The 21,090-nt window shown below is 56.2% G+C and overlaps 2 protein-coding genes across 8 annotated transcripts in view; one reads left to right on the top strand and one right to left on the bottom strand.

Moving 5' to 3' along the window:
* Window positions 1-18,877, bottom strand: part of NAV1 (neuron navigator 1) — a 176,177-nt gene extending 157,300 nt beyond the window's left edge. For all 7 annotated transcript variants that reach the window (XM_066239148.1, XM_066239156.1, XM_066239173.1 and 4 more), the window contains exon 1: window positions 18,201-18,877. The gene's annotated coding sequence lies outside the window, so the exon portion shown is untranslated. The remainder of the gene's footprint in view (window positions 1-18,200) is intronic.
* Window positions 17,558-21,090, top strand: part of CSRP1 (cysteine and glycine rich protein 1) — a 28,958-nt gene continuing 25,425 nt past the window's right edge. The window contains exon 1 of the mRNA XM_066239232.1: window positions 17,558-17,672. The gene's annotated coding sequence lies outside the window, so the exon portion shown is untranslated. The remainder of the gene's footprint in view (window positions 17,673-21,090) is intronic.

The following is a 21,090-nucleotide window of genomic DNA, read 5'->3' as shown; positions in this document are numbered from 1 at the left end:
GATAAGTGAGGCCAATCACGTGTTCCCAGATGGGGTGGGAGGGAGGTGTCAGAGATGATGTGTCTGGTGCTTTTAGTGACTGGGAACTACTACAATGACATGAACAATTAATACGCACCTGTACACACAGGACATTAACAATTAACATGCACCTGTATGCACAGGACAACACAAACTCGCCTGACCAGAGAGGAAGACTAGGAAACATGAGACCTACACCTGTTTGTTAAGGGGGTTATGACTACACATGGTTTTCTCTGTTCCCAAAATGAGGAAACACTTATTGGGGGAAACTGTGTGCACATGCCCTTTCCTGAGGGGACAGAGGATGGGCAAAGGGCATGGGGCACTCTCCCAAGCCCAGTGTGGGGATAGCAGAGGCTGCAGCCCTGAGTGGGCACTGTGGTGGGGGGGCTCAGAAGGGGAATCCAGGAGGTGGTGGGTCTCAAGCAGGTCTCCCAAGTGCTGGGTGTTTTGTGGGTGTGGGGGTGTCCTTGGAGAACAGAAGGAGTGACGGGAGGGGCCCAAGGAGCATTGGGATTTGGTTTTGTGAACTGGGGGTGCTGAAGGAGTGTCTGGCATCCACAACCATTAAGTGCTGGTCCGAAGCCACGAGGCCCCTTGTGGTCAAACCCACTTTGTCCTGTGGCCCAGGGTCCTGCTTCCAACTGCATGGGCCTCAGTTTCCCCAGAGAGGGGCATTGGGTTACAGCCCTTCAATCATACTTGGGTCCCGGGGCCTCTGCTATGAGAATGACTATCAGACACTGCGTGCTGAGAGCCCGCCTGGTCACAGAGGCGGTTGGGCGCCCGCAGGGACCGCCCCGCCTGAGGAAGAAGGGCCCCTCTGTTCCCCCGCGGTCTCGTGAATGCACATCGTTGGGGAGTGTGGGCTGGGCCCCGTGCCAGGGCTGGCAGCCGCCCACACTCAGCACAAGGAAAACTGTGTCTCCTGGGCCTGGAGGACGGCTGCCAAGGCCAAGGTCCAAGTCTCCGGGGACGGCAAGGGTGACGGAGGAGGGAGAAATGGGCCCAGTGACACCAGAACCTGCACCTTCTCACTTAGAAAGTGGCTTTAGCCACGAAGCAGAGGTGACAGCAACACTGAATACTCACGGAGACCTCAATATGTCCATCACTTACATATATTTTTAAAATTTTTTCTTCCACTGATGGGGGGGTGTAAAGGAGAGAGAGAAAGGGAGAGGGAGAGGGGGAGAGAGGGAGAGGAAGAGAGAGGAACCAACTCATTCTACTTAGTTGTGCCTTCAATGATTGCTACACACACATGCCCTGACCGGGGATCAAACCTGCGGCCTCGGGGCACCAAATGATGCTTTACCCACTGAGCCACTCAACCAGAGCTGCATATATTACATTTTAAAGACTACATATTCATTCCTCCCAACCACCCTCTATGGAAGGACCACTGTGAAGGGCAGGATACAGACCCTCCAAGGCGCCCATGACCTAATACTTAGAACCTGAGACTGTGTTGCCTTAAATGGCAAAGAGATCAAGGTTAAGGACCTGCAGACGGGAAGTATCACGGACTGTCCCAGTGGCCTGTTCTTATCACAAGAGTCCTTCACAGCAGAGACCCAGAGGCATGGCAGCATGACAAGGACTTGACCTGCTGCTGATGGGCTTTAAACCAAAGGAGAAAAGTGGCCTCACAGAGCTGGAAAAGGCCTGGGGCCCCCAGACAGGAACAAGGCCCTGATGACACCTGGGTCTCAGCCCAGTGACACTCTGTCAGGCTCTGACCCACAGGGACCTAGGAGAATAAACTTGTGTGTTCATGGTCCTCTGTCACAGGAGGCACCGGTGAGGATGGGAGCCTTGGTGCTGGGGGTGGACGAGCTCAGGCTGAACCCTCCTTCATGAGTTGGAACCACTGGCCTCCCATGTGCCAGACCCCGCACAGAGTCAAGGAAACTACTGTGAAGGGACCCGGGTCTCAGCCAGGCTGGTCACCTCTGGGCTCCTGCTGTTACCCCACCGCTCTTCCTGTCTTCCCTCGATTTACCCCACAGCACCCACTTAAATGGGGACCTGAGTCTCACTCTGCAGAGTGTGTGGGGTGTCAGACACAGATTCAGCCTTCTAGAACCGGGAACATGCAGTCCTGGAATCTGAGTCTGGATTCTGGGATCCTCCTGCCTTCAGATTTGGAGTTTCACTTGGAGCAGGCATTCGGGGGGCCACCCCGCAGCATCTCAGAGTTAGCACAGTCTTATGTACTTTCTCCCTGGCCCAGAACCACATCTCCCAGCCACCAGAGAAAACTGTCAGGCAACCCCAGCCCAGGATGTGAGGGACACCCTCTGCTGTCCAGGCAGGTCCTAAGTGTGTCCTGTGGGGGGGTGCAGGGGAGGGAGGCCAGGGCAGCAGCCCGGGCTCCTGGGACAGCTCGGCCAGCATGTCTGCAGCCTCTGATGCCCGGTTACCTCTTCACAAGTCTGTTACTCCCCTCCCACAACCTCCCTGAGGGCTGCACCACGAGACAGGATGCTCCGTGCCATGCTCACGAACATCTGTTCTGAAAACTGTCGACAAAGCATTGCCTGGGCATGACCTCATCACCCATCCGCCCACCGCCCCGTGCTGGAATCACCCCCACTTCTCAGAGGAGGCGAACACCCAGGCAGAACCCATGAGGTGTCTGAGATTGCCCAGCACGGAGGGACCAGGACTATGGTGTTCGACTGCAGAACCCACCTTCCTTCCTGATGGCCCCTAATTGACAAACACCACAGACGGGACCTGCCACCCTCCCTACCGGCCTCCTACATGCCCAGCCCCCCAGCCCAGGAGAGGACAGTGGCCTGGAGTCCTGAGCCCAAACAAAGAGTGGCCACCTCCTGCCTGTGCAGCTCCCACAGTGACCTGCTGAGCATGGCCATCTGTGCCCAGGGGGACGCTGGGGCCCACAGTTCACAGAGTGGTCAGTCCCCGCCAGGACTCCTGCTGACTTCCCGGCTGACATGCAGCTGTGCTTTGAGGCGGGGGGGGGGGGGGAACGGGGACCGAGGCCCAGCCAGGCCTGGCTCACGAACCCATGCAGCCCAGCTGCCGAGGGACTGCCGTGATGGAGGGGTGAGTCACAGAGCCTGGAATCTGGAGGCTTCCGGGCTGTCCCTCGTCCCAGCCAGCTCAACATATGCCTTCCAGCTGTCTCCCCTTCAGAGACACCTTTGGCCAACAAGGCTCCAAGACCAAGGTCGGGGACATCCTTGGCCTTCAGAGCCCACCAAGCATGTAGCATTCGGTACCTGCCCTCCTTGGCCAAGCGATGGTTCTCAAGCCCTAGCTGCCCTTAACCCTAGGGAGCCTTTGTCCCAACCTTGGAAATCTGAATCCACAACCTTGCTAACTGCCTCAGAGCTTGGGCACTGGGTTCCCCGGTCTGATGGGGGAGATGGCCCTGCGCACAGAGGGCCCCCAGACTGATGGGCAGAGCGTTATTGCTACCCTCAAGGACAATCCAGAAGAATGGGAAACACAGCCTTATCCTCCAACAGATCCCAAGTGAGGGGGGACACAGAGCCCTAAGGGGCCTCTAGTTTGATCAGGGGGCAGTTTCTGTCCCAGGGGAAGAGGACTCAGAAGGAACACCTAGAAGCACATGATGGAAAGGGAAACCACCCTTCCCTGAGTGCCTGTCCCAAGCCAGGGGCGCCATGGGTTCAATCTCCCATCCTCATGAGAACCTCGTGGTCAGCGGCCCCGCCTGAAAGTGGCGGAACCAGGATTCAAACCGCGGGCTGGGTGCGCCCACAGCCTGCTTCTGAAACACCTTCGCCCCCTTGTCTCCATCCCCGCAGCAGCCAGGAGCACCTGCCCTTCACCACCCGTCACCGTTCCCACATTACAAACAAATCCCCACATTTGGATAATCTCACGGCCTCACAACACCCACCATCCCAGCAGGAAGCAGGACTGCCAACACGGCCCCTCTGAGACAGAGTCCCAGTCAGAGCAGAGCCTGCTGAACCCCGAGAGCCGCCCACCACGGGGCTCTGGGGTCTCAGCATGGGACAGTTCCAGGTGACAGGGCCCCAGAGCAGGCTGACCACCACCCAGCCCCCGATGCCGGTCCTGGTCAGGACACTGGGAAGAGCAATGACCAGGAGTAACAGGAAAGCCTGGGGTAGGGTGGGGGACGTGCCCCAGAAATACTAAGCATGGGCCCCTGGACCACTGTCCACTCTGTGGCACCCACAGCTGGCAGCCTGGCCTCCCCGTCATTATGCTGGTGCCTAGAGTCCTTGGGGTACAGGGGACACATCCCAAAGCTCCTGTGGTCCCTCTGTCCCAGGAAGCAGCTCGTAGAGAGGGACCAATGGAAACATACCACACGGCAAAGGTCCCCACCTAGAGACCCTGGTGTCTCTATGGAGACAGTGACCGGGCCCTGGGGGGATGGGAGACCTGATGGATGTCCCTGCCTCTCAGGGCCTGTGGGAAGGAGGGGTCACAAGGACCCAGGCCTGGTTCCAGCCAACCCTCATTGTCCTTATTCTGGGGTGTCAGCCCCTCAGCCCCCACACCACCCAAATGCAGGGTCCGTGGCCCAGGAGGGCCAAGGCCAGCCCGGCTGTGGTGTGAGGACACACTGCCCGTCTGTCCTGGGCAAGCTGTGCTGGCCGGATGGAGGAGAAAGGGGTGACCCTGACTCAGAGCCTTGTCACCCACAGGACCAGGCTGGAAAATCTTTGACTTTTTGGTCTTGTCAGGAGCATCCAGCCTGCTGTCAAGTGCAAGCCACTGCGCATCCAGAGAGGGCAGGCCTAAAGCAGGGGAGGTGGGAATGCTGACTTTTGGCTGGGAGGGTGGTGGTCAGCAGGAGACAGAAATAACATCAAGAATAAAAGAAAGGTTGCCTGACCAGGCAGTAGCTCAGTGGATAGAGCGTTGGACTGGGATGTGGAGGACCCAGGTTCGAGACCCCAAGATCGCCAGCTTGAGCACGGGCTCATCTGGTTTGAACAAGGCTCACCAGCTTGAGCCCAAGGTCGCTGGATCGAGCAAAGAGTCATTGGTCTGCTGTAGTCCCCCAGTCAAGGCACATATGAGAAATCAATCAATGAACAACTAAGGAACTGCAACGAAGAATTGATGTTTCTTATCTCTCTCCTTTCCTGTCTTTCTGTCCCTATCTGTCCCTCTCTCTGTCTCTGCCACACACACAAAAAATAATAATAATAATAAGAGAAAGGTTGATCCACCCAGCAAACTGGAGGCCAACGCAGAGCCAGGGACACTCTCTGATCCCCTCACCCTTGGACCTGCTGGCAGACTACCTGCACGGCCAGCCCTCCCCCCCGCCCCCGCAGGCCCCAGGGGCAGCAGGGCAGGCTTCCAGCCCAAGATGCCCAGTCCGCCCTACCCGCAGAGAGGAGGATGGGGACCGCCGGCTTCTGCTGGACAATTGCACCCTCTGGTGGTGGCTTCAGGAAGTGCAGGCTATGCAGACAAAGGGTGACCAGCTCAGGCTCCTTTCCCAGAATCCCCCCCGCCCCCAGGGCCTCTATTAGGCACCACGGTGGTGGGCCAGCTCCTGTCCTTACAGCAGTGGATGGACAGCACCGCCCTGTTCCTGAGGGTTTCTATGCAAAACCCACCAAGGGGAGAGGTGACCAGCCTGCTCGTTCTCCACGTGCGCACAGGCCCTTCCATGTCCTCAGGGCGGCACCTTGCCTGACACCTACCTCAACACCCTGCCCCTGGCTCTCCTTGTCCGCAAAGCCAGCTCTGCCCTCCCCCCCTCCCCCCCCCCCCCCACAGCAGCTGAGGCTGCAGCTGCCTGGAAAGTCACTGTGGGGCCACCGGAGTCCTTTCCCTGGACCTGAAATCCTGTCTCCCCGCCCATACCTCTCCATCCTGGGGTCTGAATGGCTGACCCCTCCCCCAGCTGCCGCCAGGGGAATGGGCTGCCTCCCCCTCCCCCTACACCCTCTCCCTTTCTTGGCCTCTCTTTCGGAAACACCTTTTTCCTGCCTGTTAAAGCCTCGGTGCTTCCTGGACAGGAAGAGGCCCTTTTGATCCCAGAGTGCTATTTAGAGCAGAGCTCCCCTTCCAGGCCTCACTGAGGTGAGGTCGCTGGTCCCAGGGTGCTGAGAGAAGAGGCCCAGCACGTGCCCAGGTCCCAGACCCCAACAGAGGGAGGCTGGGCACCTAAGGGATGGATAGGACCCAGAGGAAACGACGCCAACTGGCTCCCCTCCTGCCTCCCCTGTCTGCGCTTGACCCCAGCTTTCCGAGGTCCTCAGACTCACATCTCAGAACCTGAGAGCCAGACGTACAGGCATGAACCCTGGGGAAGAACTTCAAGACCAAACGGGGTGAGGAAATGGAGACACAGAGAGGGGAAGAAGTTTGAACAGGGCTCACATGAAGGTATAGTCAGCATTCCCGAGCCAGAGTCCACCGGGACGCTTGCCTAAACACATCACTACTGTGAGGGACTCCGTAGGCATTGCCATTGACTCTCGTGAGGCACGTCACCAAAGAAGAGAACTGAAGTTCTATCCCTCCAAATCTCAGCATGTGACCTTATTTGGAAACAGGGTCCCTGCAGATGTAACTACTTAAGAGGAGGTTGTAGTGCAATTGGGTCAGCCTTACAAGCAGGATGTTCTTGTAAGAGGAGGGACACTCTAGACCAGGGGTCTCAAACTCAACTCAGCATGTGGGCCGCAGAGCAGAGCAAGATCACAGCCGTTCGGCGGGCCGCACTAGGTCTACAAAAGGCAACTGTTACGCAACACTTTTCTCACTGCAGTTGAAAACAAAAAAAAATCAGTACAACAAGCACAATCGTACACGCAGTTTACTCAGTGTCACAAAACGATCAGAAACTGTAGTTCGCATCACAACTGCTGTTAACTAAGCTAATATCTAGCTAGGATGCTAGAGAAATGAAAAATACAAGTAGGCCCTTAGGCTTACTTAATTTTATCCAAAATATTTTGAACTTCGTGGATTAGTCTGTGGGCCGCACAAAATTGTTCGGCGGGCCGCGAGTTTGAGACCCCTGCTCTAGACACATAAACATGCAAAGGGGCAGTTGTGATGAGGACCACAGAGAGAAGATAGCCAGGTTACGTCGCAGGCAGAGGCCAGAGGGATGCATCTCCAGACAAGGATGCTGAGGGTCACCATCCACATAAGGGGCTGGAAACACCAAGAAGACGTCCTCCTTGGGGTCTCAGAGGGAGTGCAGCCCTGCCCACAGCCTGACTACACTCAGACTCTAGCTTCCGGAACTAACCATGCACGTCTGCCCTGGCCGGACAGCTCATTTGGTTAGAGCTTCGTCCTAGGTTTGATCCCGGGTCAGGGCACATACAGGCAGAGATTGATGTTCCTCTCTCCCTTCCTCTTCCTAAAAATCAATTAAAAGATTTTTTAAAAAATCAGACAATCCATGTCTATTGTTTCAATCCACCTGGTTTGTGTTATCACAGTTTGAGCCAAGTGACACATGGTCACACCTGTTTGACAGGTGACGACCCCATGACTGAAGCAGGTGACACCCTTGGAGGTGCAGCTTTGACTGAGCTCCTTCTGAAAGACGCAGGCCTCTTTCCTCATCCCCTGTGGTGTCCTCCGCACGTCCAAGTCACCCAGTCCTGTTGGGTTTCCTCTGCGCACAACCTCCGTCCCTCCTCCCTCCCTTGCACAGTGGGGTGTCCTCGCTCAGATACTGCGTGTTGGAACGTGACCGCAGACCTGCCGGCCCAGCCCTCCTCCTCCATTATGTCACCCAACGCTCATCCTCGAAAGCCCACCACATGCCAGCTTCTGTGCCAGGTGCTGGGTACCCTCTGGAATCAACCGCTTGGGCTCACCACACTCCTGGGAAAACGCTGCTTTGACTGATTTGTCACCCCCTCCCCACCACGCTGAACCTGAGCTCTTCCCATTACCTCCAGGCTAACGTCCTGCACCCGCACCTGCCCCTCCGTCCCCCGGTTCCCGACCGCAGGCAGGCACGCTTGCCTGGGAGACACAGCTCAGTTCAGGTCCAGAGCAGCTCACAGCCTAAAGGAGAAACAACGGTCTCTCCCGGTGATCTGAACATCCTGGCTCTGGGACGGAACAGTGGGTGCCCGTCTGCGGAGAACAGGCACTGCAGCCTTTCCCAGGGCGCCCTCAAAGTGGGCAGTGGTATGGGGACAAAGAGGCAACTCCATGCTGACGCCAGATGCCCAGCTTCTCCAACCTGTCAGAAGCTGGGCGGACCAGCTCCTGACACAGGGGAGGCGTGTGACCCACAGAGCAGGGGCCCCCAAACAGATGGTGGCACATTCTGACCTCAGAGAAAGGCACGAGTCAGCTTGTTCGGTGCGGATGAGCCTCGGAAACAGTGTGTGAGCGACGGGACAGACACACACTGTGGGGCACACAGCATGTCCATGTCCACAGAGTTCCAGAACTGACCCTGCGCATCTATGTGGCCAAATCAGGACAGTGCTTGGGGGGACGTGACCAATGGGAAGACAGGAGGTCACTGCGGGTGACGGGAACGTTCTGCGCCTGAACTGTGCTGGTTACGAAAGTGTTAGTAAGTTCTGCTTCAATTCAAATACACAAGAATCAGAAGAAAGAGAGAAACGCCCCTTCCTTCCCCGTGGGAGGTGCAGGGTGGGGGACTTCACCTTCCACTAGTCCCTCCCCAGGGTCTCTTTCCAGCACTGCTCAACCCTGCCCGGGCCCAGGTGGCAGCCGGGTCTCTGCACAGGGGCAGATGGCAGAAAGCAGAGCAGGCGGCTGGGCCCATGGGCCACTGAGCACGGCTCCTTCCCACTGCAGAGCCAGGCGTCCAGGCGGAGCCTCTGGGAGACAGCCCAGCCTGGGCTTTGGCTCGTGGAGCGGAGTTTGTCATTTCCAATCTCCCACCGCCCCATGTCCTTCGCCTGGGCCACATCTGCGGCCCCACCTCCGAAGCCCGTGCTATTTATAATGCCCTGGAAACAGCCCGGCCAGATAATGAGCAGGCTTTGCCAAACAAAACCCCAGGCCATCCGCTCCCCATCATCCCCCAAGTGGCCTGCAGTCTGGAGCCCGGTGGGGCCCAAGGACCATGCATCTCCCCCTGTCTGAGCCTCGGACAGAGAAGCACTTCAAGCTGCCCTCTGGGAAGAAATCCCCCCAGAATCACAGTCTACGGGGCTGGGGGCAAGCGGTTTGTGAATGCTCACGGCATCCTTGGCTCTGCTGGTCACTTTGCCAAGTCTGCATTTACCCTCAGAAGACCAAGTGCGGGGAGCCGTGGGCTGGCTGGGTCAGGGTGAGGGTGACGGCTCCCGTGAGCTCAGTGCCACATGTTTGTGACACCTTGCAGGGCGACCCTCATGATTTTGTGGGGTGGGGTGGGCAGCACTATCCCTATTGTACAGCCGAGGACCCTGAGGCTCAGGAGGTCGCAGGGGCTCAGTTCTGGCTGATTCCAAACATGGCATTCCTACCACACCACCCACCCCAGGGGCCCAACGCCCAGGAGCGGCCCACCCAGGGGGCAAGGAGGCACCAGTGAGCAAGCTGGGATACTCAGGGCCCAGGGCAATCCATGGCAAGGGAAAGGAGGGGGCATATACTCCAGCCTGCCCCTCAGCTTAAGGACAAACCCATCCCGTACCACTGCCCCACCCCCCAGGAACCAAAGAACAAATATCCCTGCACCCCGACCACATGCCAGGACCCAGCTCGGCCACTTCCAGTCCAAGTCCAGACCCTATCAGCACGCCAGCCCCCGCCCAGCAGCTGGCTCAGCCCGGCCATCCCAAACACAGAGCCCTTTGTCTGGGGTGGATGTGGCCACGGGACTATCACTGTCTCCATGCCCAGCTCAGCAGCAGCCTTCCTGCCCATTTCCCACAGACTCCCCGACCCTGTGGTCAGTTGCTGGGCCTCCTTAGAGGCTTTGAATTTCTTTCTGGGCGTGGCCAGCAGGAGGAAGTTGGGAAATGACTCAGAGGTGTGATGTGGCCTTCACAGACAGCCTGGGTCTTTCTGTAAGTGAGTGAGTGACAGGGAGAGGTTTGGATGTCTCAGGAGATGTGTCAATGGGGGTGGGGGGGACAGCTTAGTAGGCCCAGATCAGCAGAAAAGCCAGTGCCCTCCTGGACCACCCACCTAAAATTCATGTGCTGCAATTATTCTCAACTCTGGGAAGAAAATGAAAAGCAGAACTCAAAATATAACATGTTTCCACTGTTGCTTTCATCAGGGAAAATCAGCCCTTATGATAAATGGGAGGTGTCCTTCCTAAGTAGCTTTTATGCAGAGACAAGTCCGAAGGATTTGTCAGAATAAACGCATGAACAAAAATTCAAGATGAAAACTCCGTGTGGTTACTGTATTTGTATGACAGATGTGATGTCTGTAGGGAAGGTCCCTGGGCCATTAAGGATGCTGCCCACCGCGCTCTACAGCCAGCCCTGGGGCACATTGGGAAGGACAGTTCAGGGGTCAGGCTCCCCACCCAATTCCCTGGAGCTGTGTGGCTTTGGGAGAGTTACTTATCCTCTCTGAGCCCTGTAGAATGGGGAATGTTTGTCCTGCTATGAAGAGTAAATGGGTTATCAGGTGTCATGCTCTAAACTAGAGGAACTTATGCAGAAGCCTTGATGGGTGGGGGGGCAATTTCAGTGCAGGGACTTCCATTGGGCTCAGTTCTACCGCTGGAGGTGGGCCCCACATTCACCCCTTGGGGACCACGCACCTCACCTGCTTCGAGGAGAGGAGACCCATGGCCAAGGACAGTTCTTCAGAGGCTTATGGGTGAAAACATCGTGGGTCCAAAAGACAAAAATAGAACTGCAGAATTCAAACTAATCACAGCATAATTGAACATCTGTAGAATGAGACACGGCACCCACCGTGTCAGTAAATTTACATCTCATAAACATCAGTTATTTTTGAAACAAACTCGTGGGTAAAATGTCTCCTACAATACCTTCTGCCTATGTTCAGGGTTAGTAAGATATAGCCAACTTTAAATTAGGAAGAAATGCGTCACCAATATCCAGATACTTAGAGAAGCAAAATCATAAAACTCTTTAAAACTTGTTACAACAATGGCACTACCCCTTCCTGTGGGGTGTGGGTGTATTGTCCTGGGTTAGAGTGTCCTGAGCTCCCTTGGGTAAGCACACCCAGCGGGGGGGGGGGGCACCAAGACTTAAGACGACCTCTCTGCTTGCACTCAGCATTGCCGTGACACTTCCCCAAGGCTCAGCCGTTGTCTTGAGCCCTCTTGTATTTAGAAACCAGGACATCCAAAGTCAAAGCCTGCCTTTTGCACTGTGACAGGTGGTCACCATCAAACTGCACAGATGACCTTCTGGAAACAGGCACCAGCCCGTCTCCACCCTGGTGTCCAAGTCGTCTTGTGGCTAGCTGTCTGGGTGATTACCCGCATCGCTGTAGATAACTCACAGTATCTGTCATGACCCCACAAAATAGCTGCAAGTAAGGGCAGACTGTGGCTAAAACCCACCTGCCTTCCTTCCTGTATCTGATATTAGTGTCTTTGGTTGGTTATCTGCACCTTCAATCCTAAAGTTTGGTTTCTTGTCCCAGAACAAGGTGGACTCTTGAATCCCTGCTCTACAACATGAGGGCGCTGGAGGACCCCCCCCCACACACACACACCCCACTCCATCCTCCCGCCTCCCAGTCGATACATTTGTTCTTACTCCAGCTACCCCTGCCCACAACTAGCCTGCTCAGAGGTTACCAGAAAACGCCATTTACGGCATCTTGGTTGGATGTACTGCTGAGTCCCAGCCTGGAGGGAGGGTCCCCACCTCACCTACCCGTCCCCCACCTATCAAAGGTCCTCAGGCCTTGGGAAACTAGGGGAAGATCCTGAGGACGTGGACGACATGGAGAAGGCTCTTTGTAGCATGAGGTCTCATGCTCCCAGAATTCATCCATGACGCGCAGCCTGGGAGGTTTAGTCCTGGCGTTCACCGCTGGGCTACAAGAGATCACTCTCTGAATCGCAGCGTCTTCCCCAGTGAGAGGTCCTCAGTGAGAGGACCGTCAAGGTGAGAGAACATGATAAACCCCCATGTGCTCTGTGCCCAGGACGTCACCGTCCCAGGCTTAGGGGCCGTGACCTCCATTTCCTCTTTCTGGGGGAGGAAGCTGTCCCCACACTGCATACAGGCTGAGGGTAGAGAAGAATGCTCTCTGAAGGGTGTTGAGGGGACAATGGGAAATCTGAATAAGCCCATTTATCAAATAATTCTGCGAGAGCCAGCGCTGTGGGTGTGACTGTGGTGCTGTGGGCTTGCAGGAATGTCCTTGTTCCCAGCAAGCGCACAGGAGGGGGTCCAGGGTTCAGTGTTGCTATGCCAGCTAGTTATCCTCAAACACTGTAGGGAAGTTTTATTACGTGTATGGATATGGACAGACAGACCGATGGATGGAGCGTGCAGCCAGACGCAGTCAGTGAGTCCAGGACCCATGGTCTTCTACCTTCTCTGCCAATCTGACATTTTCCAAAACAAGACCCTTTTAAGGGAAGAAAAAGAGCTTTCTAACTTTGGGAAGCCCCTTTCCCCTCCCCCGGAATGAGGGGGGCCCTGACACGGTGGCTTCCTTCTGAGGTCCCTCACTGTGAGGAGTTGTGTGGCTGACTTCATCTTAAAGCCCCTTTGTCAAGCTGCCCTGCTCAGGAGACACAAGCACGCATGTTGGGAGGGGGTGCCCACCTTCTAGAGCTGTGGGGCGGGAGGGTCAGGGGACCATAAAGAATGGGTGTCTCATCAGTTGTCCCCCCTTTGTTAAGAGGAAGGCGGACCAGTTGGTGTCTCCACACAAGCCCAACCCAGGGCTCCTCTGCATCACCTTGACGACCTGCCCCTGGGCACGCCAGGAGCTGACCTTAGCATCACTGTGGAGGACCCGGTCTGTGCCACACCTGTCATCCGCAAACGCCAGGTAATGCCAGAACTCCGTGAGACAACAAGGAAAAGCTGAAGATGCCGTCACACTCGGATTCCTGCACGTCTCCCTGTCCCCAGGTGGCCCCCGAGCTGTCGACACACAGACAACAGAGCGGCTCTGCCAGCCTGACAACAGGAGGCACCTCGCCGCGGGGGGTGGGGGGCTGCACGTTATTCCAGAGACAAACCACAGCTTGTCCTTGGGGTGATCAGTGTGACGAGGAGGGTAAGGGGGATGGGACAGGTTGGGTCTGCCGCCCTGTTTCCCAAACTCACCACATCACAGAGCTGCTCTGGCGAGGAAGGGAGGAGGGAGAGGGGAGAGGAGGACAAAGTCAAGCAAGCGAGGAAACGTGGTCTTAGGAGTAAGGCATTTTTGCTCTGCTTTTCCTAGGGTCTCAGAGGAGGTCTACGGCTGCCTCGGGTCACCCACCATGCAGACGCGAGGACCAGAAGTTCCACTGCTGATATATGCTCCTATGTGCTAAGCGCTTAATAAGCAAGTCAGGATTCAAGCCTTGACTCCAAGTCTGGCTCACTGTATAGTCCAAATGCTGGCTATTAAATCATACCTCTTTCCGGAACACATCCAACAGAGACCTGAGGCTGCCAAGAGCAGAGAGAAGGGGCAGGCGCGGGAGCTGCGCCCAGACACCGGAAATGGCCGCTGTGCTAGGCGATTGACCACAGCTACGCTGCATGGTTTACTTTGAACATCTCCACTTTATCTGGGATACATTTTGTTGAAACCCATCCAGTTTTTGGGACCGTTCACTGATGGAGAAGCCACGCCTGTGGCAGATTAACACCAGGAGGAATTCTGAAAGGCCGAGTGCGTCCACATACGCGCACTAAGCCGATTTCAACATCCTGCCACCGGGAGTTCCCCTGCAACAGAGGATGTCCAAGCTGGACGATCCCTGGAGGGGCGGGGCCCCATATAGGTGAACAAGATACGGCCACATGACCGTTAAGGTTCCTCTGACTGTGAAGGTCGGAGTCTTTGGAAGTTTGGAAGGACTCTATTGACAAATGGATTTCAGAATCCGGGAAGGGGTGTACTAAGGGTCACTGTGGCTGCCCGGATGGGGAGGGGATTGTGTCACCTGATGCTATGACCTGGCAAGGGTTCCAGGGAGCAGGCCAGCTCCCCAGTGAGCTGTTGCCACCCTTACAGAGCATCGGAACCGTTGAAGGAGCTTGAAAAGCCACAGGGATTGCAGACGAAGCTAATGCCAAATAAACTTCTTGGGCTCAGCCCAGGAATCGGTAGTTTTCAAAGATCCCAGGTGGTCCCAATGTGCAGCCGAGATAGAGAATCACTGAGCTAGAGGAAGCAGGCTCATGTGAGGTGCCCTGCTGCCCCTGTGCCCAGGTGGCCAAGCATCTGCTTGTGGCTACCTTCTGGCCACAAATGGGTGGCTCTTTAGGTGCTAACAGTCACAAAGCTCGCACTGAAAATGCCTCTCAGATGCTCCCTTTGGAACTGCGGTCCTTCAACCCTCTGCCCCCACACTACACAGTCCAGGCTTCCCTAGTGATGCCAAAGTAGAATGGTGGTCACCAGGGGCTGGGAGAATGGACACTGGGGCGATGCTGTTGAATGGATACAAAGCTTCCGTTTGGAAACTAAACTTCAAACTTTCAGAGTTTGGGATGAATTCTGGAGATGGTCGTGACAACGTGAATGGACAGTACACGAACAAGTAGTTAAAGTGGTCAAGTTCATGGACATTTCACCACAATCATCAATTTCTTAAAAAATGTTCAACATATGGTAACTATAAATAAAAAGATTGTAAGCCTGCGCCCAACTACCCAACAGCAGAGCGTGAGTACTTAGTCATGTTTTCCTCAGTCCTTTTAAATAAAATAAACTGCAGATTAAAAAAAGAATAATAAAGATTTCAGAGAGATTTAGCACAGGAACATAGGGGTAATTCAACATAAACAAAACAATCAACATAATACACCCCAACGTGTGATTAATTCCACGGACACAGAAAATGGAATCCTCTGACAACATCCGGCACCCTTTCATGATGAAAACACTTAGGAAACCCTGGGGAGAGAAGGGAATTTTCTCAACATGATCACAGGTCACATATGACAAACTCACAACAAAGTGTCGCATCATTGGGGGAGAGGGATGAAGCTCTACCCCTGAGATCAGGAACACAACAGGGGTGCCCACTCTGGCTGCAGCTATTCAACATTGCACCGCAAGTCCTCACCAAAGCGATTAGGCAAAGAAAAGAAATAAGAGGCATCCGATTGGAAATGACATAGAATCATTCCTCCTCACAGTTGACATGATCCTAAATATAGCAAATCCCTTAAAATCCATACACACATACACAAACATAGAGCTAAGAATCAAATTCAGCAATGATCCAGAGAACAAAACCAACCCACAAACCACTAGTGTTTCTCTACACCAGCAATGAACAATCTAAAAGCACAACAGCAACCCCATGTACGAAGCCTTCAGAGCCTCTGAGGACTGGGCAGCAGGACAGTCTCGGTCCTCTGGAGTGGAAACATCTCATTATGAACGGTCCCTGCGCAGGCACACGCGTCAGCACCTGGAACCTCTCAGGCATCTGAGCACATCTCCTATTAAAATGAAGATGAGCAGATAAATTTGATGGGGACGGTGGTGTGGGCCGCCCAGGGTGTGTGAAAGATGAGGGACTACCTCTCCAAGCAGGTCAGTGTGGCCCGGATCTTGGCCATCCTGCCTCCCTGCCTGTCCCCAGAGTCACAGGAAACTGGGGAACAAAAACCCGGGCCCCTCGGAGGAACTGGTGCCAAGTCAACCTTTCCAGGAGGCAGAGGGCACAGATCAGACCCAGGGAGCTCGTGGACGGAAGAAGGTGGTTTTCACTTGAAATGTTAGTGGGGCTTTTTAAGTGGAAGGAGAAACAAAGTGTTTTTAATTATCGTTTTGGGACGAGGGGCCAGAAAGATGCCGTTCGCCAACTATTGCCACATTGCTCGGTTCCTGGTGTTCCTGGACTCAGCTGGTCCCATCGTGGAGACAGCCCCCTGACCTTTGCTCTCCTCCTCTCCTGCCAACAGCCATGTGACATCTGGAGGCACCGGAGAGGACCTGCTTTCCAGGAAGGTTTCTTCGGGGCCCCACTGGGTGGCTTTGAGTCCACCTCACCCGTCCCTTCAGGAGCAGGGACAAGGGTAGAGCAGGGAGGGAGGGAAGACATCCTTTTGACTTGGACATTCTAGTTTTTTGTTTCTTGTTTTTTCTAAAGGCCAATCCCTTTTAAGAATTCAAAAGAACTTTCAAAGAGGAGGGAAGTGCCCTGATGAAAAAAGGAAAAATGAAGGGACAGAGTTTCAAAGAGGAACAAAACATCTTTCTCCTTGGGGGCCATCGCTGAGCTGACTGGGGAAGTCTACGTGCACCCGGGGAGAGGGGGCGGGTTAGGAAAGGAAGGAAAATGAGTTCCTGTTTTCAGTCTCCCCAAGCTCCCTAAGGAGATCCCAGCAGAGGCCCACAGCTGGCCCACCTCTGGGCAAATCAATCTCACTCTGGACCTCTTTTTCAGGGGAAAAGGTGGGCAGAAACAAACTACACCACTGCCCAATGAGAAATAAAGGGCACTTGGATAGGATGGGAGGTCTCTGGGGTGAGGGGGTCCTTACATTTTCCCCCAATTTTATTCATTTGCAGGCACTTACAAAGCACCCACCATGTGCTGGGCATTGTGTGCAGTCAGAGACCGTCTTTTGCTGGGAGTCATTGCAGGGGAGACTGAGGCATGTGCACAAGCACCCCTGTGTCTAATCACAAAGGAGACCCTGAAACCTGCTCCAGGGGGGCTGCTCCCTCCTCACCTGGGAAGTTCGGGAAATGGACCCCAGAGGCTGACATTTCTGTTCTTCCAGCAGAGGTTCCATTTTACAGAAGTGAAAACAAAGGCCAGAGTGGTGGGAATGACCTGTTCTCAGATCCTCCAAGGCAACACACAAGACAGCAAATTTCCCCTAGACCCCCATAGGGAAGGTATACATCTCTAGAGTTCATGTCAGGGAGAAAACCCATGATCACAGCCCTCCCTGTCTCCCTTCCCAGCTCAATGCCAAAGATCCATCCATCCTTCTCAACCAAAATTCAAAGCCCCACCAACAATCAGCATGCTGGAGTCACATGCGTCTTTAGTCTCCCGGTAACAGCTCGGCCTCCTGGGGGAGGGTTCTTGGTGGGAGTCTGCTGCAACCCTGTAACTGAGTTGCAGGGGACCCCATATGGCAGGAACACGCGCCAGGAGAGGAAAATCCAGGTAGCTCTGCCTCTACAGAGCAGCGAGGATGCAGCGTCTCAGCCTCGGATTTGAACGAGCCAATGGTCTCCCAATGGTTGAAACAGGAAGCCAGATAAAACAGCAGTGACGGGGACCTACGCTTCCCCTAAGCCGGCGCCAGCTGCGCCCCGTGCCGCCTTAACAAAGTCCCATTGACTCAGCAGCCGATTTTCCTGTGTTGGGCTGGGGAGGTGGGGGGGGGGCGGTGGGGACAAGCCACCCTCTCTGCTGGGTGGACGTCACCCCTGCACAGCGCCCCCCCCCAAATCGCATCCTCCCCTCAGCCCTCTGCAGACCTGGCTGATGCTTGATCCTGTGACCAGTTTCTGCCCCCAAGGACAGAAGGGACCGTGAGGGGGTGGAGCCGAAGCACGAGCGCTCTCAGGTAAGCTCCCCACGATCACGCAGCCTTTCCTCCTCCTCCCAGATCTCCCCTGGGAACGCGTTCCCTGGGCGCGCGCCAAGGAGCACACAGCTCAAAGAGACGCCGGGGTGGGGGGCCTTCTCAGCGCATCCTGGCGCTCAGGAAGCCTCTGGACCTGCCCCGCAAAGTGACCTGCCCCGGCGGTTCCGCTCGCTCCGCTGGGATGCGAGCAGGGCGTAAGATAACGGAGCACCGAACATCTCCGACTACAAGATCTCAACGCACTTTAAGTGGCAGATCCCACCCCCAGGAAGGGAAACTGAGGCTCAGAAAGTTGGAGCTGGCGAGTCAGCTCCTGGATGGTTCACGCAGCCCCGTTAGGACGTAGAGACCCGGCTTCCCGGGCAGCCGCTCCCCCTCGTGTTATTCCGGTGCCCCCGCCGGGCCGCCCGCAGGTCCCCTCCGCGGGATTGGCCCCAACCCCCCAGGACCTGCCCGCTAAGTCCCGCCCAGCGGCCCTGGCCCAAACGACCTTGCGCGGCTACTCACCGGTGCGTGTGCGCTCGGGTCCCAGGGTTTGCGCCGCCGCCGCGCACAGTCGCGCATCCCGGGCAGCGCCGCCCTCGTCCCCGCCTCGCTGAGAAAGTTCCTGGCGGCTCCCGGCGGGGGCTTCTCGCGCGGTTAGGCGCTCACAGCGCTCCGGCCTCGCGCGCGCACTCGGGCCGCCGGCCCCGGCCCAAAATGCGGAGGGAGGCGCGTCCTGAACAAAGTGCGTCCCGGGGACCAGGGCCGGGGCGGAGCCTGGTGACCCGCTGCCCCCGGCGCGCGCCGCTGCCGCTCCACTGCTGGACCGCCCCGCCGACCTCCCTCGAGGGGCCGGCTGAACCCTCCGAGGGGCGGAGGCCTGGGTCCCTCCAGACTTGGTCACTGGAAAGCCATCCTCTGGCCCTTTCTGCCTGCGCCTTCCCGCCCCGCCTCCCGGCCACGGAAAGGCGGCTGCTCGGTAGCGGGCTGGGGCCCGGGCTGGCGGGGGGGAAGCCCGCGCACAATTGAGCCTTTCCTGTGCCCGGGGACTCGCCGCCGCCGCCGCCCGCACGCGTCCTCGGGCCGCGCCGCCCGCAGCTCAGTGGGAGACCAGGACAGATGGACTCCGGACCGCGCCGCCGCGCCTGGCTCCGCCCCCCCTGCGCCCCGCGCCCCCTCCTTGAGCGGAGGCCCCAGAAGGGCCGGCCATAGTAGGTGCTCAGTCAAATGCGTGACTTCCCATTTCCTGACTCTGCCTCCGCCCCTCATTCTCGAAGGGCTGTGGAGGACTTCCCTGCTGGCAGGAGCTGGGCGGAAGGCGGTCAGGTGGCCTATTTCCTGGGAGAAAGGGACCCAGCAAATTGGGATCAGAGACTTCCCAGCTCCAGCTGACAAACATGAGGCTGGTTTATGTCCTGAGTGGTGGGGGTTGGAATTTGGGGGGGGGGGTTAAAGGATAGAAAGCAAAGAAACCTGCTCCCTGGGAGGTCTGGGAAGCTTCCCCAGCAATATCAGCCAGCAGGGAAGGCGGGCGTGGGGATGAGAGCCAAATCCTGCCTGAGCCCTCCACTCCCCATCCAGTCAGGCCACAGTGGCTGAGGACGCAGAGAACACGAGACAGTGGACTCACAGTAACACTAAGTTCCCTCTTGATGAGGGCCAGACACAGGGCCCCCACCCTCACTGGTAATGTTGGGCCAATGCCCTTTCCCAAGAATGGGAAAGTGGGCCAAAGCCACAGCTTTGTAAGGGTTCCGTTGCTCCCATTTATGAAGGCCTGGTGGTCACACAAGTCCTCCCTGCCCCCTGCTCCCAGAGTCCCAAGGACAAACCACAGTAGCATGTGGACAGGTTGGGAGCAGGGACTATAGGCCAGTCTGGTTGGGGTGACAGGCAGAGGATGGGAAGGCTCCTGAAAAAGGGTGGACAGGACAGAGCAGCAGAGAGAGACGGCAGACTATGGACAGAGGACAGAGTGCTGTTGGATAAGAGCCTGGTTCCCACCCATCCCAGAAGGGGCCTCAGCCAAGTGCCTACTTTGTGAGTGGTTTTCCTCTAAACGCAGTGATGACTCAGTTGCTCTGAGGTAAGCAAATGGATTTTCCTGAAATATGAAAATCAATAAGAGCTGAAGGCCAGGATCTGGCTGCAGGGGAGCTGGGTGGAGGGGTGCTGCTGCAGGGTGAGATGGTTGGTGCATGAGATCCAGGCTCACTGCAGGGAGACCCTGGTCACTCATCATGTTCCCCACCCCCAACCAGCCACCTAGAAGATGGCCTCCAGGCCCTGCTGACCTTTCTGAGACTCCTTAATACTCAATAACTCCCTTGTTCTCCTCCTTTAACCACAACTTAGAGCCAGTCCCCAGTGGTGGCAGGATATTGTTAACAAGAGGATTAAAGCCAATGTGACAAATGGGTTTTAAAACATCAGTGCAGGAGGCTGTTGTTGTCCCCAGAGCCTCTCAGACCTGGTTTGAGATGAGTGTTGGGAGCCCCAGGAAGCATCGTGAGTGACATGTTCAGGCCCAGCCTCATTTCCCTGGGGGCCCTGCCTCTTTACCTGTGCCTTGAGGTCCATGGGCCTGTGCTTGCCTGTCTCAGCATGTGGGGGGCTCCAGCTGGACTTTGGGGGTTGGAACAGTCAGAGCTCCTTCTTTGTGGCTCAGGAGGGACCAGGGACCTTGTCCACCTTCTGGGTCTTGCTTCAGTAGTGTGTGACTGAGGCCCTCAGCAGGAAGTGATGACAATATCTTGCTTTATTTTCCTGAGCATTTAATAAATGTCATGAAAGGTTCTGAGGCAGTCTTTTTTTTTTTTTTTTTTTTGTATTTTTCTGAAGCTGGAAACGGGGAGAGACAGTCAGACTCCCGCGTGCGCCCGACCAGGATCCACCCGGTACACCCACCAGGGGCGACGCTCTGCCCCTCCGGGGCATCGCTCTGCCGCGACCAGAGCCACTCCAGCGCCTGGGGCAGAGGCCAAGGAGCCATCCCCAGTGCCGGGGCCATCTTTGCTCCAATGGAGCCTTGGCTGTGGGAGGGGAAGAGAGAGACAGAGAGGAAGGAGGGGGGGATGGAGAAGCAAATGGGCGCTTCTCCTATGTGCCCTGGCCGGGAATCGAACCCGGGTCCCCCGCACGCCAGGCCGACGCTCTACTGCTGAGCCAACCGGCCAGGGCCCTGAGGCAGAGTCTTGAAGGAGCTCTGACCTGCCCTCTAGACACAATGGAAAATCACTGGGAGTCCACGGTGCAGGTCGGTGGCTCACTGATGTATGTCACCTCGGTTTGCTCATCAGTCAAATGGGTGTTGATGCCCAGAACACAACCACCCAGCAAGGCTCGGGGGAATATTCAGTGAGATAATAGAGGAGAAAAAGGGTTGTACAGTGCTCAAGCTGAGAGCACTGGCTCC

The sequence above is a fragment of the Saccopteryx bilineata genome, chromosome 1 (genome assembly GCF_036850765.1).
Source record: "Saccopteryx bilineata isolate mSacBil1 chromosome 1, mSacBil1_pri_phased_curated, whole genome shotgun sequence".
NCBI classification, from domain to species: domain Eukaryota; kingdom Metazoa; phylum Chordata; class Mammalia; order Chiroptera; family Emballonuridae; genus Saccopteryx; species Saccopteryx bilineata.
Note: the sequence above shows the minus strand (reverse complement) of the source record. Positions and strands in the feature narration are given on the sequence as shown.